The sequence below is a fragment of the Elephas maximus genome, chromosome 19 (genome assembly GCF_024166365.1).
Source record: "Elephas maximus indicus isolate mEleMax1 chromosome 19, mEleMax1 primary haplotype, whole genome shotgun sequence".
In the NCBI taxonomy this organism is placed as follows: domain Eukaryota; kingdom Metazoa; phylum Chordata; class Mammalia; order Proboscidea; family Elephantidae; genus Elephas; species Elephas maximus.
In genome coordinates this window covers 40,147,286-40,163,831 of record NC_064837.1, presented here as the reverse complement: position 1 = coordinate 40,163,831, position 16,546 = coordinate 40,147,286, and positions in this window count along the sequence as shown.

The window sequence follows — 16,546 nt, the reverse complement described above, 5'->3', positions numbered from 1 at the left end:
ACCGGGGGGATTCACAACCAACTTTACCACTTTGTTGCAAGGAATAGAGATATACTCCGGTCAGGAAAGCAAGAAAGGTGGGAAAAATTCTGAAGAAGCATGTAGCCAGTGCTCATGGAAAACTGAAATATTATCCAGGACCCAGGCTAATTTTAGATTCCTGGTTATATAATAGTCCCTAATAACACCTAAAAAAATAAATAAATAAATAAAAATAAAAAAAATAAAAAATTTTTTTTTTTTTTTTTTAGTTTAATAACACCATCCCATAAAGAAAACAAAAATCCTCACCCCTGGACCAATAAGCAACATCATGATAAATGGAGAAAAGATTGAAGCTGTCAAAGATTTCATTTTACTTGGATCCACAGTCAATAGCCATGGAAGCCGCAGTCAAGAAACCAAACGATGCATTGCATTGGGTAAATCTGCTGCGAAGGATCTCTTTTAAGTGTTGAAGAACAAAGACATCACCGTGAAGACTAAGGTGCACCTGACCGAAGCCATGGTATTTTCAATTGCATCATATGCATGTGAAAGCTGGACAACGAATAAGGAAGACCGAAGAAAAATTGATGCCTTTGAATTGTGGTGTTGTCAAAGAATATTGACTATACCATGGACTGCCAGAAGAATACATACTTTGGACATGTTGTCAGGAGGAATCAGTCCCTGGAAAAGTACATCATGCTTGGCAAAGTCCAGGGTCAGTGGAAAAGAGGAAGACCCTCAAGAAGGTGGATTGACACAGGGCTGCAACAATGAGCTCAAGCATAACGATTGTGGTGATGGTGCAGGACCGGGCAGTGTTTTTTTCTGTTGTGCGTGGGGTTACTATGAGTCAGAGCCAACTCAACAGCACCTAACAACAACAACAACAGCAGCATCCAGTGATCCACCATTAAAATAACTCAGATATTTTCCATGACTTACTCTATGTTGTAGCCATTGGAGACTAACTGAATTATTTCGATTTGTTAAGCCAATTGTCATGCAGAAATAGAGCAATTATATGTTATTAGTCAGACCCTGTGAAGTCCCTGGGTGGCACCAATGGTTAAGTGCTTGATGGCTAACTAAAGGTTGGTGGTTCGAACCCACCCAGAGGTGTCTCAGAAGAAAGGACTGGCAATCTGCTTCAGAAAGGTCATGGCCATGAAAATCCCATGTATTGCAGTTCTACAATTATACACATGGAGTTGCCATAAGTCAGACCCTACAAGGAAGCCATTACAGGCAGTCATTGAGTTAGGCTCTTGAATGTATATAGTCAGTAGTAGACAAGGTAACAGATTAAGAGAATTATACAAAGCATAAAAGAATTTTAATTCTATTATGGTAACCTAACAGGCAAGGAAGGGAGCAAGCAATATGTCTGGCAGTGTGGATTTCTCAAAGAGGAGCATTTAATGGGAAGGTATCTTTCTTGCCCTGCCCAGTACAAAATTCTACATCCTTCAAAGCTCAGTTGAAATGCAAATACTTCCAAGTATCTTTCTTTGACCCCTTGTCAGAATCAATCGTTCAGCCCTTAGTGTGCCCACCATGTTTTTGTTTTTGTCTCTATTCATCAGAGTTGTTTGTTATGATTTATTATTTATATTGTGGATACTTGGGGATTGTGGTAAGGTGCCCCAAAGCAAAGATCTGTGGAAGCCCTGAGAGAATTTCTCAGGCCATCACCAAATTGTCACCATTTACTTCCAGAATATCTTTTAACTGTCTTTTTTTTCTTCCTACCCACTGTGAGCGTTTTAATCCAAGTTACCATTCTGTCTTGTTACAGTGAGTCTCCTACGTACTCTATTTCCCTCTGAAATTCATTCTCCCACCCTTATACCAGAGTGATCACATCAACATGCAAATCTGATCATGTTACTGCCTTTCTTAGAACCTTTCAGTTGCTCCCCCCCCAAAAAAGAAAAACCACTACGCCACCAGGGTTTCCTCAGTTGCTCAGAGACACACTTTAATATCTCATTTAGGACTCTGTAGAGACAGTCTTTAGTTCTCCGGCCTCATCTCCTCCTACAGTCTTGCTCACATTAGACTAGCCACACTAATCTCCATCTAATCACTCATTCTCTCGTGTTTCCTCCTGCAGTGGGGACTTTGAACATGCTGTTCTTTCCTAGAATGCTGTTCCCTTTCTATTTCACTAAGTAAAGGCCTCTCATTCTTAAGGTACCAGCTCCATCATTACTTCTTCTGGAGACCTGCTAATTACAGTATGTAAGGATGGGGGTCTCTATGACTGCAAACACTCCGGGAATGATAGACTAATTCATGAATTTAATAATTGATAAAGCAAACTTGGCCCATCTACATAACTTCTCGTAATATTATCTTACCCATCTATAAAACTGGAATAATATCTAATTCACAGAATTGCTTTGAAAGTTAAAAATGACCACTGCCTAACATAGTTTCTGCCATATGACATGACTCAATAGATACATTATTACTTTTTTAATGATTACACTAGTCCTGACAACTTTATCGAGGAGAAAAAAAGGTAATCAAAATGTTGTTGCCACCGCATTCATTGAGATAGAAGTTATATTACTGTTTAATATCCTGCTTCACCGCCTTACACCACATTCCAGAGCAGTTAGAACAGCGTCATAGCACTGGGGACTCAGGACCCTTCCATCTGTGATCTTTAGGGTGTTCCTTTGTACAGTCAAGGACAACTGGCTACCTGAGCCGTAATCCCATCCATATGAAGACTTCACTTTTACGGTCATGATTCAGAAGTTGCACGTGTCACTTCCACTAAGGTTTCACTGGCCAGAAATTTGAGCTAGTCACATGGCCATGCTTAGCAGCAAAGAAAGGTAGAATAAAAAGTAAATTATTTACCTGGGCAAGCATGTGCCAGGATGAAGTTTTTATTACTATAGAAAAAACAAACAAACAAACTGCCATATATTACTATAGAATGAATACTGAAGTACTGAGAGACAGATCGCAGTTTTCTGCATCCCTTCTGAATTCTACGTGTTTAACCTAAAATAATTCCCTACAAGGATGTAAAAAAAAAAAAGTTGGAGTGGAGAGTTTAAGAAACAACAGTGGTGCAAAAGGAATTTTACTATTATTAAAATTTCTGTACTAACATACTGCAATTTTTGCAAATGAAACATCAGAATCATATTAGGCTGGTGAATAAAAGAATTCCACAGGGCTCAGGATCTCCAATACCATTCATTTCGCCAGCACCTGAGATCCAGAGGTAGTGATGACAGCACAAGGCACATAGTTAACTAATGGCATGACCGGGACAGGAGTTCAAGCTGTCTGACTCTTTTGTGCGTTCCATTTTGCCTGAACAAAATATTAAAGAACATTACCTTTTTCCCTAAAAGTAAGACTCGCAATTCAATGACTAAAGGAAACAAATGTGGTACAAGCAGTGGTTACGCATTTGTCAAGGATCCTGGGTGGCTTAAGCAATTTGTGATGGGTTGCTAGTCCAAAGGTAGGCAGTTCGAGCCCACCCAACAGCTCCATCGAAGAAAGACCTGGTGATTTGCTTCCATAAAGATTATAGCCAAGAAAACCCTATGTGGATACTTCCATTCTGTCATATGTGGGGTAGCCATTAGTACGGCTTGACCTTGACAGCAGGTAACAACAACGACATGCCTTTGTCATCACCATCCTCATCACTATCATCAAACAGTAAACATTAGTATGTGCCTACTATGAGCCATGTTCTGTTCTAGGCACTATGAATACAGTAGTGATCAAAAACAGACCCAAATCCTTGCATTTCTGGAGCTTACATTCCAACAAGGAAATGTGTAATTTCCAATAAGAAATGTGTCATGGTAAATGACATAATAAGCGGTATTGAGAAAATAAAGCAGCGAAAAGGATGGGGCTGCTGAGGGAGAGGGTTACAATTTTAAGTAAGGTGGTCTTGAAGGCCTCACTGAGAAGAAGATATTTGAGTAAACACCGGGAGGAAGTAAAGGCACTCTGTGCAGGGATGCAGGGGAAGAGCATTCTGGGAGAGCAAATGCAAATGATCTGGCCTGGGAGTGTGCCTGGCCTTATGGAGGAACAGCAGGGAGGCTTTTTGGCCAGAGCACAGGGATTGAGAGGAGAATGAAAGGAGATGATGTCAGAGACATAATGGTGGCGGAGGAAGAGGCAGAACATAGAGACATACTGGTGGCGGAGGAAGAGGCAGAATATAAATGGCCTGGTAGGCTACTTCCAGGACTTTGGCTTTTACTCAGGGTGAGATGGGGTATCCATAGAGGTTTTTTTTGAGTAGAGGAGTGACATGATTTGATTTTATCTTAAGAGATTAATAATACTGAAATTAATAGAGCAATTTATCAAGCACTCTGCTCTAGACTGAGTCCTTGGGTGGTGCAAACGGTCAACATGCTCAGTTGCTAACTGAAAGATCGGTGGTTTGAGTTCACCCAGAGGTGCCTCAGAATAAAGACCTGGCAATCTACATCTCAACAAACCAGTCATTGAAACCCTATGGAGCACAGTTCTACTCCGCAACACATGGGGTCACCGTGAGTCAGAAACAACTCAACAGCAACTGATTTATTTTTTTGTTTGGTTTGGTTTGAGTCTGTTCTGGACACTATAAAAAGTGCTTTTTATACACCACATCATTTAATTCTCATAGCACTTCAAATTAGTTATTTTTATGGCTATCTTTACAAATGAAGAAACTGAGCCTCAAAAAGGCTGAATAAATTTCCCAGCTTAGTAAACAGTACCCTCCGATCCTAGGTATATCTGCCTCAAATCTTTACTGTTATCCATACCATTATATTTCTGTCAGTACTGTGACAGCTCACTTGAAAGGTTTATATGTTCTTATCTCAATATAAAATTGTTTCCCATTATATTCTGTCCACTGATACCATAAATACATGTGATAAAGAGGTATTCTACAGTGTTATTACAAAGAATAGTGTTACTTATGATAGTAATTATTACTTATTAGCATTTAATGAAAACAAGCTCTGTGCCACTGCACTCGTAATCTAAACACCTCATCATAAATAATAAACCCCTGCAATTGGAGCAGAGCTTCTGAAGGTATTTCCTTTTTAATCCCAGTAATGAGGCATTTAAATTTATAACTCATTTCCATAGTTACATGAGCTTTTCTCAAGTGTTTTTTCCTCCTTTTCTTCCAAGTCTCACCTCTTTCTTGAACCTTTCCTCCACAGAAGCTGACTTTTCTAATTTTCATCTTTCCCCACTCACATGGCCCCCAACATAAGAATCAAGAACAGTCATCAGGAATATTCTAAATGTCGCCACTCTCTGTCCTGTCATTACCTCTCTCCTAGGTGGGGACATTGGTGGTTCAGTGGTAGAATTCTTGTCTTCCATGCATAAGACCCAGGTTCAATTCCCAGTCAATGCCCACCCTAATGCACAGCCACCACCCATCTCTCAGTGGAGGTTTGCATGTTGCTATGATACTGAACAAGTTTCATCAGAGTTTCCAGACTAAGACAGACCGGGAAGAAAGGCCTAGTGATCTACCTCTGAAAATCAGTCAGCGAAAACCCTATAGATCACATGGTCCCATAAACAATCATGGAAAGGCACAGAACCAGGCAGCATTCAGTTCTGTTGTACACAGGATCACCATAAGTCTGGCGTGACTCATGGCAGCTAACAACCACCACAGGTACAGACCTACCACTAACTTTTGTTGGGCACAGAATAGTACAAATGCAGGCCCACATACCTAAAGTTTATTTAAAAGATATAAAATCAGGCTAACAAGTAAAAATATGTTCTCTATGCCTACCTTGACAGTTGTAAACACCTCTTTATTTGTAGAGTGCTTAAAAATTACTTTTTGAGCCCTTCTTTTGTATTTCTATATTTCAATCATTAATTGCAACATGCACTTAATTTCAATGCTAAGTAACTGATAAAAAACAAAATGGAGTTATATTCAAAGTATACAAAATTTAATATATTTTATTAGGTATTTAACCCAAAAGACTTGAAAGCAGAGACTCAAAAAGAGACTTGTACAACAATGTTCACTGCACCACTATGCACAATAGCCAAAAGGTAGAAACGACCTAAATATTCATCAACAGATGAATGGATAAACAAAATGTGGTACATACATACAATGGAATACTATTCAGCCAATAGGAGAAACGAAGTCTTGATTCATGCATTATGGAGGCATTATGCTGAGTGAAATAAACCGATCACAAAAGGACAAATATTGTAATTATCTCACTTACATAAAATAATAAGAAAAGGCAAATATATACAGAGACCAAAGTTTATTAATGGTTACTAGGGGCAGGAAGGAGGGGAAAAGGGGGGGTTAAAAATCACATTGATTAACTCTTTTCGAAAATATAACTAAATTTTATTTAATGTTTTCACAAAACTAAAACTATTCATAATTCTATCCCTCAATGTCCATCTGATTACCAACAAATACTCTGTATCACATGTTACATGCTATGTCAAGTCCTACAGATATACAAATTTAAGGGTAATTTGAAGTGTTTAATATTGCAAAATATGCCTCGTCCACCATGTACAACTGTTGCTGATACCACATTATGGCCTATGTATTTCTGGAGCCATGAATCAGAGCATGAAGAAAAGCATGAAAGGAGATACTCAGTACTACAAGAAAACAATACTTCATTTTGCAAGAATGTAAAGCAAGAGAGATTTTAATTTAAAATGTCGAATACTGATTGTAATTGACTTTTTTTTCTTTTAGAATTTAACAATTCTAATTTTTTCTTTAGAAATTAAGGCAAGGCAGCTATAAAATGACAAGGAAAGTCAACACAAATATTTTATTTTGTTTTATTTTATTTGTGTTACCCAAAAATTTGTTTTCCACTCAACCTTTCAAACAAACAAACAAAAAACATGTACTATGCAAAAAGAAGTAAGCTTGTACCGTGTGGGCCCATTTTATATGGCCCAACAACTGTCTAGAGAGGACTACAGACAGGTTTACGTGGGATTCATTCATTCATTTATTCCATGGCATGCAGTGGGCTTGGTGCTGCAGATATAGATTTAACTGAGACCTAACACTTGCTAGCAGGCAGCTAACAAATCAAGCAAAATCAGAAGGTTGTTAGCGGAAGCCAATGTGGTTAAATGTGGTCCTAGCAAATAATATCACTTGCATTACAAAGAAAAAAAATTCAATTTTAAAAAGTCTACTCTGAGTTAACTAACTCAGAGACAACTTCAGTATCATGTAACACAGTTAAGGTCAAAATAAAATTTTGTCGAAAGGTTTAAATACAGCAATGATACCAGCACCTCCACAGATGGTTATTTTAGAACCTGTACAATATTTCTCACACACGCATCTTTTTCAGCAGCCATACGTTTATTCTAATTGTGGAAATTCTTTTAAAAAAGTTTGAAATTACAGGTTTGAGCTGTTCACCTCTGTGACAGGTTATTGTTGTAGGTACTTAAAAGCTACAGAGGCGTGCTCTCCTAAGAATTTAAAACTAAGATTACACTGTTAAGCAGCAGGCTGTGAATGAGGGTAAAAAAATGCAAAGATATTTTTAAAAGACAAAAGGACTCACAGGCTCCCCAAAAATATGATGGACCATGTTAATTTTTTAAAAATGCATCCATCAGAAGATGAAGCTAGTTTGTCTCAAAGGAAGCAACAGAGAAAGATGTCAGTACCCACCAAAAAGCCTTCCAGAACAGTCTTAGTCCTTTAATGACTACTAGTAGATACCATTCACATTTTCCACACTTCCTGGGCCATGGTACCGACATGGTTCACTCTAAATCAAACTAATAACAATTTTATGTGCAGCAAGTACAATGTTTATTTAGTATTTCACGTATATTTTTGGAAAGTTGAGTAAGATAGTTATTGTTCAAGTGTAAGCAGGAAGGGTAATGGACTTCTTAGGCCATGGTATATATTTGTACCACGTTCTTGATGTACTTCATAGAACATGATACCGATATGGCCCGCTTGCAATTGACACCCCATTTTTTCCAATAATAAAAGAAAACTACCAACAGTGATTCAGCATCCATTCCTTATGTGAAAAAAACATGGCATCACCAGGAAAATAAAAAATAACAACAATGATTCAACCATGAAAGCATTAGCCAGCAAATTTTACAGACTATCCTTTTGGTAAGCCGTATGCATTAAGCTATTAAACAGTCAGTTTATCAAATTTTCTTTAGGTGCAGAGCCCTGGTGGCACAGTGGTTAAGAGCTTGGCCACTAACCAAAAGGTCGGTAAAGCAGCATTCCAATCATAATTTAGTTTTACACATGGGTTTGCCCACAGTGAGAGAATATGTGGATCATATCAACCAAAATGATTCTGACCCTCTTGCCAGTTATCTCCTATTATAAATCAGTACGTTTCCATTCTGGCTGTATAGATCAGTTTTATGAGCTTGGTTAACATGAGTCTTTGCTTGAAAAATAGGCACATCTTTGTGAGAACGTGAAGGCAGTTTTCTGAGCCAAAAAGATTAAGAGAGACATGGCAAACTTACCAAGCTGCGTGGGACACACCTAAGTAGGTAACAAACCACTCAGTGTTTTTAGCAGTGTCCATCTTTGTACTTTCTTGAACTGTCAGGGTAGAATGGCCAATAGTTCTTTTATTAATCCACATTTATAGTGTTCTATTCTGTCTTGTCTAATGTGAAAGCCAAGTTAAATGCTGTTCTGCTTGCTAGCTGCTTCTCTAAAACAGGAAGTACATCTAAGCTCAAAGAGATGCTTTTAAAATTTGTCACTTAAATGTTAATGGAGAGCTACAATATGGATGAACCTTGAAAACACTATGCTAAGTAAAAGAAGCCAGACACAAAAGGCTGCATATTGTATGATTCCATTTGTATGAAATGTCCAGAACATGCAAATTCACAGAGGCAGGAAGTAGATTAGTGATTGCCAGGGTCAGGTAGAATGGGTGAATGGGGAGTGACTGCTAAAGGGTATGGGGATTTTTCGGGGGCGATGAAAATATTGTGGAATTATATATTGGTGATGGTTTCACATCTTTGTGAATAAATTAAAAAATACAGAATTGTACACTTTAAAAGGGTAAATTTTATGGCATGTGGATTATATCTCAACAAAAAAAGTTAAAAAGAGTCATGATAGGGTGGTTGGATTTCAAGTGATTTTACTTAAAAAAAAAATTATTTGTGTCTCTGTCTATTTGTCTATCTGCCTACTTATGTACTGACCTACCTACCCTATCTATCTATCCATCCATTTATCTACCTACTTACTTACCTACCCACCTACCAATCTATTCATTCAATGAACAAAAATTAATGACAAATCTGCTTTCATTAGCAGTGATGGGGGTGGGGAATCATAGATAAAATCACGCCATTTAAAAATTCCAAATGTAGACATCTGTCTAATACTATACATGGCCTAGAAAAGCAATAAATAAATAAATAAATAAACTTCATTTCAATTTTCTTCAGCTGTTGTTCTTAACCACACACTAAATGAATAATTTAATGAATAATTCTTTTATAAGGATCAGCACAAAGCTGGTTCCTATGAGGTAGAGTTTAAACATGTCCCAAATGTCCAACTTCTCCAAACTGCTCTCTGACTTCATCACCTCTAACATCAGCTACTCCTCCTCCATTCAGTACTCTACCTCCCATCTTTGGGGTCCTTAATTTCACTGCAAGCTCTCACAGAGCTCACAAACCATGTCTCCAGGAAATGGCTCAAGTGCTTACGGAGGCTGGCAAGTTCCAAATCTGTGGGTCAGGTATCATGCTAGAGGCTTCTTTCCACCCACATGGCTGCAGGGGCTGACGAACCCAAACCGGCAGGTCAGACCACAGGCTGCTGGCTCAAGCTCCAAGAACCAGAGGCCAGATGACCACAAACGGGATGCAGAATCCAGAGAGCAAAAGAGAGAGAGAATTTCCCCAGAGGATTCGTATGTATTTGAAGCAGACCTCCTCAAGGAAACTCCCTTGACTTGACAGGGTGGTGATTTGAGTCATGCCCTTTAGTAAGGGTAGTGACTGGGATAAGCGGGTGACTTGAGTCATGCTATCTAGTAAGGTGGTGACTCAAAATACATCCCTAATCCTGCCTCATTAACACAACCACAAGCATAGAGGCTAGGATTCGCAACACATCACAAGATGGAGGATAATTACATCAGATCACAAAATGGAGGACAACCATACAATACCGGGAATCATGGCCTAGCCAAGTTGACACATAACCCTCACCATCATAGGTTCCATACACCTTATTTGCATAGTCCCACTCAATCACTGTGTGTGAGTCATAAAGTCTATGAGTAGAAGGGTCATATTAAGTAATTCATTGCCCTGTACACACTAAGTACAGAGTTGTATAAATCACTGGAATGATATATGCTGATACTTACGTAGGATTATTAAAATTTAAGGATTATGAAGTCATCCATTATTTCAATAAATAGTTCTTGAGCATCTACTATGTGACAAGAACCGTGTGAGGTATAGATATAAAAATTTATGTGATCAACTTCCAGGCTCTTCCCCAAAATACCCCTGTAACAAGGGACACAGATAAGTAATTAGATTGGAAGACTGATTGAACTGACCCATCATGGTATTTCATACAGTTTTCCATTCATAATACAAATTCTAAGGAAAATGCAACATTTCTTTTTCTTTTCTTCCCAACATTCCCAGTTTATATAGTCACTAGAAGTAGATGTGGAAAAGAAATCCTTTGGTGAATATTAACCCATTTACAACGGGAGAAAAAAATCTTTAAGGACGAGTTATCATGTTCTGTGGTGTTAATCACAGGAACCCGGATACCAGTAATGCTCAGGAGTTAATTAACTACTTTCTGAACATCACGCATCTCGTCTCACACAGTTGGCAGATGCCATCAAAGCGATAACCTGTATCAGTGATTCTTATCCATTTGGGGGACTGTAGAATCTCTTAGAAAATCTGACTACTATATCTCCCTCTTCTAACAAAAATATATTGGCACATATAATTTTAAAACTGCATAAATTTCAAGGATTTGGTGTTTCTCTTAAAAACCATCCAGGTATCCCTAAGTTATCATAAGAACCTAGGTTAAGAACACCTCACTTACATAGGAAGAGCACTTTACTTATGCAGATAAATACACTTTTAGTTAATTCCTCCATATAAAATGCTTAGAACAGAGTTGGGATCACAATAAATATTCAAAAAGGATTAGATCACGGGTTTTTTGGTATTAGTTTAATACTCACATTGAGAATCTCAGGGACTAGGCACACTCTCAAATGCTAAATGGATAATAGGTAACATTTTCTGCATGTTTATTATAGGTGAGACATGTCTAATTTAATACTTCTATGAGTCAAAAATGACTTGACAGCACAATAGCAACAATTATTTGATACAATAGAAATTTTAATGATCATTGCTTTGTGGATGAAGAAGCCGAATGTATAGAAGTGATCTCACCCAAGGCCAAGTCAACAGTAAAGTGGTAGAGCTTATACTCAAACCTAGTGCTTCTGATTCCAGGGCCCACCCTTTCATTCACTGTGGTACACCACTGTTGGCTGATTTCACTCAGCCTATTAAAAACCTGTCTGGGATGGTTTACTTACATCACCAGTGCAAACATATATATCTTTTATTTAATGTTTTTTGTTGTTGTTGTTGCTGAGAATATACACAGCAAAATATACACCAATTCAAAAGTTTCTACATACACAAATGAGTGGCATTGATTACATTCTTTGCATTGTGTAACTATTCTCTCTCTCCTTTTGTGAGTTGTTCCTCCCCCATCAACATAAACTCACTGCCCCCTATGTTTCCTATCTAATCTTTCGAGATGCTGTTGTCAATTTATTCCATATAGATAGATCTAGAAAGAGCACAATGCTCAATAATCAAGTATTGCAATTGTTATCAGTAAGTGGTACACCTGTAAAAGAATGAATTGGCAAAAGTTGTATGACAGATATTCTAATGACGATGACCAAAAAAAAAAAAAGAGTACTTGCTGAGGCTGCTTATGGACAGCCAAAAACCTCACGGGACTTGGTTCCTTGATTTGAAAGTTTAGGCTCATGGTTTCATGGAACATCCCAATTAATTGTCCTAATAACGTGCTTAGTGCTTCTGTTCTACCTCCTAGTTTGTTGCTTAGTGCCTGGGGTCTTAAAAGCTTGCAAGCAGCTATCCAAAGCATGATAATTGGTCTCTATTCACCTGGAACAACAGAGGAGGAAGGAGAGTTAGGAATAGGAGGAAGATATGGACTGTGTGGCTAATTGCCTCCATGAACAACTGCCACCTTTGTCATGAGACCGGAAGAGCTGGATGGTGCCTGGAAACCATTACTAAACATTTTGATCAAAGATTCTGTAGAAGAATCCTGATCAAAAGGGGGAAAATTCAGAACAGAAATTCAAAATTTCATGGGCTCCAGGCTTTCTGGAGCTTTGAAGGTTGGATGAACCCCTGAAACTATTACCCTGAGATAATCTTTAAAAACTTAAAGCAAAAATATCTCCTTAAACCTACTGCCATCAAGTTGGAATGGGGAAAATATCTCCTTAGGTCTTCTTAAAATCAAACAATCGTTTCACTTAACTAATAAAGAATTTTTAGCTAAAAATCAACTCAGATCAAAGCTTACACTAGAGAGAGGCAAACTCCCTACCTGAGGGAGATGTCATAAATTTGCATGGACAGCGTGCCCTAAGTCCACCTTTTCATAAAGTCAAAGAATATATAAATTATCATGAATTTCATTTGTCGAATGCAGTCTCCCCAACTCACCTCACTAGAACAGGCAGAATATGTCAATTCCTATAATTTTGATATTAAAAAATACAGGGCAAATTTAAAAGGTCATACAGTTTGCAAATGGAATAAGGCTTTGCACTGTGCTTTAGCCTTATTACAGCATAAGTCAAGGGTGCTATAGTCTAAAATATTCTTAGTCAAATCTCATAGTTGGGCTCATAGGTTTAAAATCCAGAGAGATGAGTAGCGCCCTTGGTTTTCTTAAGAGTGGCAGGTTTTTAAAACTCATCTAAGAAATTCTAGGTAAGATGTATCTGTATTATATCAGCCACACACACACACACACAAGCTTTCTTAGTTGAAAAAGTAGCTGAGGCTTAAATATTCAGATATAGGAAAGAGAGAGACCTGTTCACATCTGAATCTTCAGGAAGGCATAAAGGCTCATGGAGGCTTCATATCTAATTCAACTGTGTTTCTTACCCAGTGGTGGAACTAAAGTGTCAGTGAGAAGATAACCTGGCATATCCATCATAATCACTTAGCTCTCCAGAGATCTGAAAAGCTGGGATTTTCCATTTTAGAGGGTTGGGCAAGGAAGAGAAGCAAGCTTTCTATGTTAGGTAGAATTCTATCTTTTGGGATTTTCAGTAGTTTCAGTAGTTCCTCCCCCCTTATTATAAAGCAAACAACATCAATGGAACCCCTCTTTTTGCTATTCACCCTACTCCCCAGAAAACATTTAAAATCCCACCTTCTCAACTAGAAATTGTTATCATTTTCCCATATTCCATCAGTCATTACATTCTTAACAGTCACTGGAACAATGCTTTTTTAAAAAAAGCTAGCTGGAGTTCAAAAGGATCAAGGAGGTTAAAATGTGTTGAGAATTCTAGAGAAATACTTCCATGTGGAGGGGAATTTAGGGTCTGGTGGGGAGAAGTCATGAGAAGAAAAATAATAAAATATCCCACTGCAGTCCTTACTGTCAAGCACATTTTTAAAATAATATTTTATTGTGTTTTCGGTGAAAGTTTACAGAGTAAATTAGGTTCCCATTGGACAATTTCTATACAATTAGTTCAGTGACATTAGTTACAGTTTTCACAATGAGTCAACATTCCCTTTCATTGTATTCTGTTTGTTAGTTTCTGATAATATAGTTTCCCTGATCCCTTATCTTCTCATCTTTGCTTTAGAATAATTGTTGGCCTTTTAGTCTCATATAGATTTTTTTTTTTTTTAATAGACCACCATACTCATAGGTAATAGCCTTTATTTTGTGTACTGCTCTGTCATTTCTCTAAAAGGTAGTCTCAGTGGATAGACTTGGTTCAAGGTTTAAAGAGCATCTCAGGGAAATAATCTCAGGGAGTCTTCTGGTCTCAATCGATCCGGGAAGTCTGGACTTTTTAAGAATTTGAGTTCTGCTCTGCATTTTATTCCCATTGTATTAGGGTTCATCTATTACGGCCCTGATCAGAACAGTTAGTAGTAGTAGCTGGGCACCATCTAGATCTTCTGGTCTCAAGGTAGATGAGACTGTGTGGCTCACGTAAACTATTAGCCCTGCAGATTAGTTTCTTTTCTGAGATTTTGGTTGTCTTCTCTCTTTTTTTCTCCTGATGAGCAGAGACGAATAGTTGTATCTTACATGGCTGCTCACAAGCTTTTAAGACCCCAGATGCTACTCATCTCACTAGGATGCGGAACATGAACTTTGTGAACTATATTATGCTAATTGACTGAGTTGTCCCATGAAACTAAGGTCCTAAGCCTTCAAACCCAGAAAAGCAATTTCTTGAGGTGTTTGGTTATGTCTGAGAGGTATCTGTAATTGTGCCCTCTATGAATGTGTACTCCTGCACACACATATCTTTATTTATGTGTATATATAATTATTTCTCTTTGTATACACCTGTACACACATATGTATACACCTGTACTTACTCATACTCTTGTATACCTATACACATACCTGTGTGACCATACGCTCAAAGTTTTTTTTTTTTTTGGCCGCTATTGGTGTTGAAGCACATTTAATTAGTTGTAGGAAAGAGTCTGCTACCAGGAGGGAGGTAAGCAGACAATATGCCTCAGAGCATCAAATTACATGGCATCTTCCAGCTTGCCCTATTATTTAATGGGCAAAGTCCAAAGTGGACTGTGGAGTGGAGAGGGACTGCTGTAGCCTCTTCTCTGATGAACTATTCTGGGGTAGTGTAAAAATGCCATGGGGACAGTGTCTGACCTCCTCCACCCCCACAAGGGGGAAGGAGAACCAAGATCAACAGCACAAGGCTGATTGCCATGAGGTGGAGGCTGGAAAAGCCTCTTCTCTCTGCTATCATTACCAATTCTGACACCAACTAATACTCCCACAGCACTCTCTACTTCTCTGTCAGGTTTCATAATTCATTGCAATGGCCACGCAGAGCTCACAGACCATACTCATGCTTATGGGGTTATTAGAGAAGTAACAGGTTACAATTCAGGCTTAGGAACTCTTAAGGATACAGTTTTGCCATTAAGACAGCCTCTTCCCAACCATGCTCGCAGGCACACCTCTCCCTGGCCCTTGGCCTCTGCCCAAAGGCATTCAGCTTTCCCTTTCCATAGGCTGGGAAGCCCACCACGCCATCACCTACTGCCAGGTCTCTGCTGCCGGGTCTCTCCTGCCACCACTTCTCACTGTCTTCAAGGTTACAGCTCTCTCTATCTCTCTTTCTTGATCTCCTGCTTCCAGGAGCCTCTAAGTGCAGGGATCCTGGGACCAAAGGATGCACTCACTCTCTGCTCCTGGCTGTTCATCCTGGTGGTGGTAGGATCCTCCTTTCTGCTCTGGAATTGGCTCTCTTTTAAGGCAAATGTGACCAATTCCCTTGGTGGGCCATAATTACCTCATCACACAGTCCCACCCAATTACCTGGATGGGAGTTACAAGATCATGGCTAGAGAGGCCACACACAAAAGTAATTAATCACACTACATGTAGCTTAATTGGTGTAGAAGTAAGTGGGTAGTTTGAATCCAGAACAGCCTTAGAAGCAAGGTCTGGTAATTGACTTTCAAAAAGTCAGCCATTGAAGACTCTGTGGAGCACAGCTCTGCTCTGACGCACAGGAGGTCGCCATGAGGTGGCGTCAACTTGATGTCAACTAGTAACTGGTAGAGTTAGGTGAGTGCGCCTAAAGGACTATTCTAGTTACCAGTACTCTCAAAAGAGCAAAGCCAAAAGTATAAGAAGGAGTTTGTAGATAAGGAACTGGATGCTTTCGAGTGGCAGAGAAGCAAACAGAGACTTACCATGGACTTCTTCCACATCCCAGCACAGCTTCCCGACCAGTGCGCCATAGCCCTCCGGTGTGCCGCAGGTGTGTCACGAAGACACAGATCCCCTCAGCCCGGGAGGCAGCTGGATGACATTTACCTTGGCAGGCCCAGAAAGGTGATCATTTTCTATGAATTCCATGATATGAAATAGATTGGAAAGCACTGTCCTATAGCACACAGTACTTACCTCTATCACAGCACTAGGCAGCTGCCATTAATCAAGGATGCAGTGAGTTACACAAAATTAGCATACACTAATTTTAATTCATTTAGTTTTCATAGCAACTTGGAAAGTATTACCCCCATTTCATATATGATGAACTGGGGGCACACAAATCTAAAGAAGCATGCCGAAGGCCATATAGTGGGTACAAAACAGAGCAGGGATTTAAACTCAGCTCATCTGACTCCAAAGTCT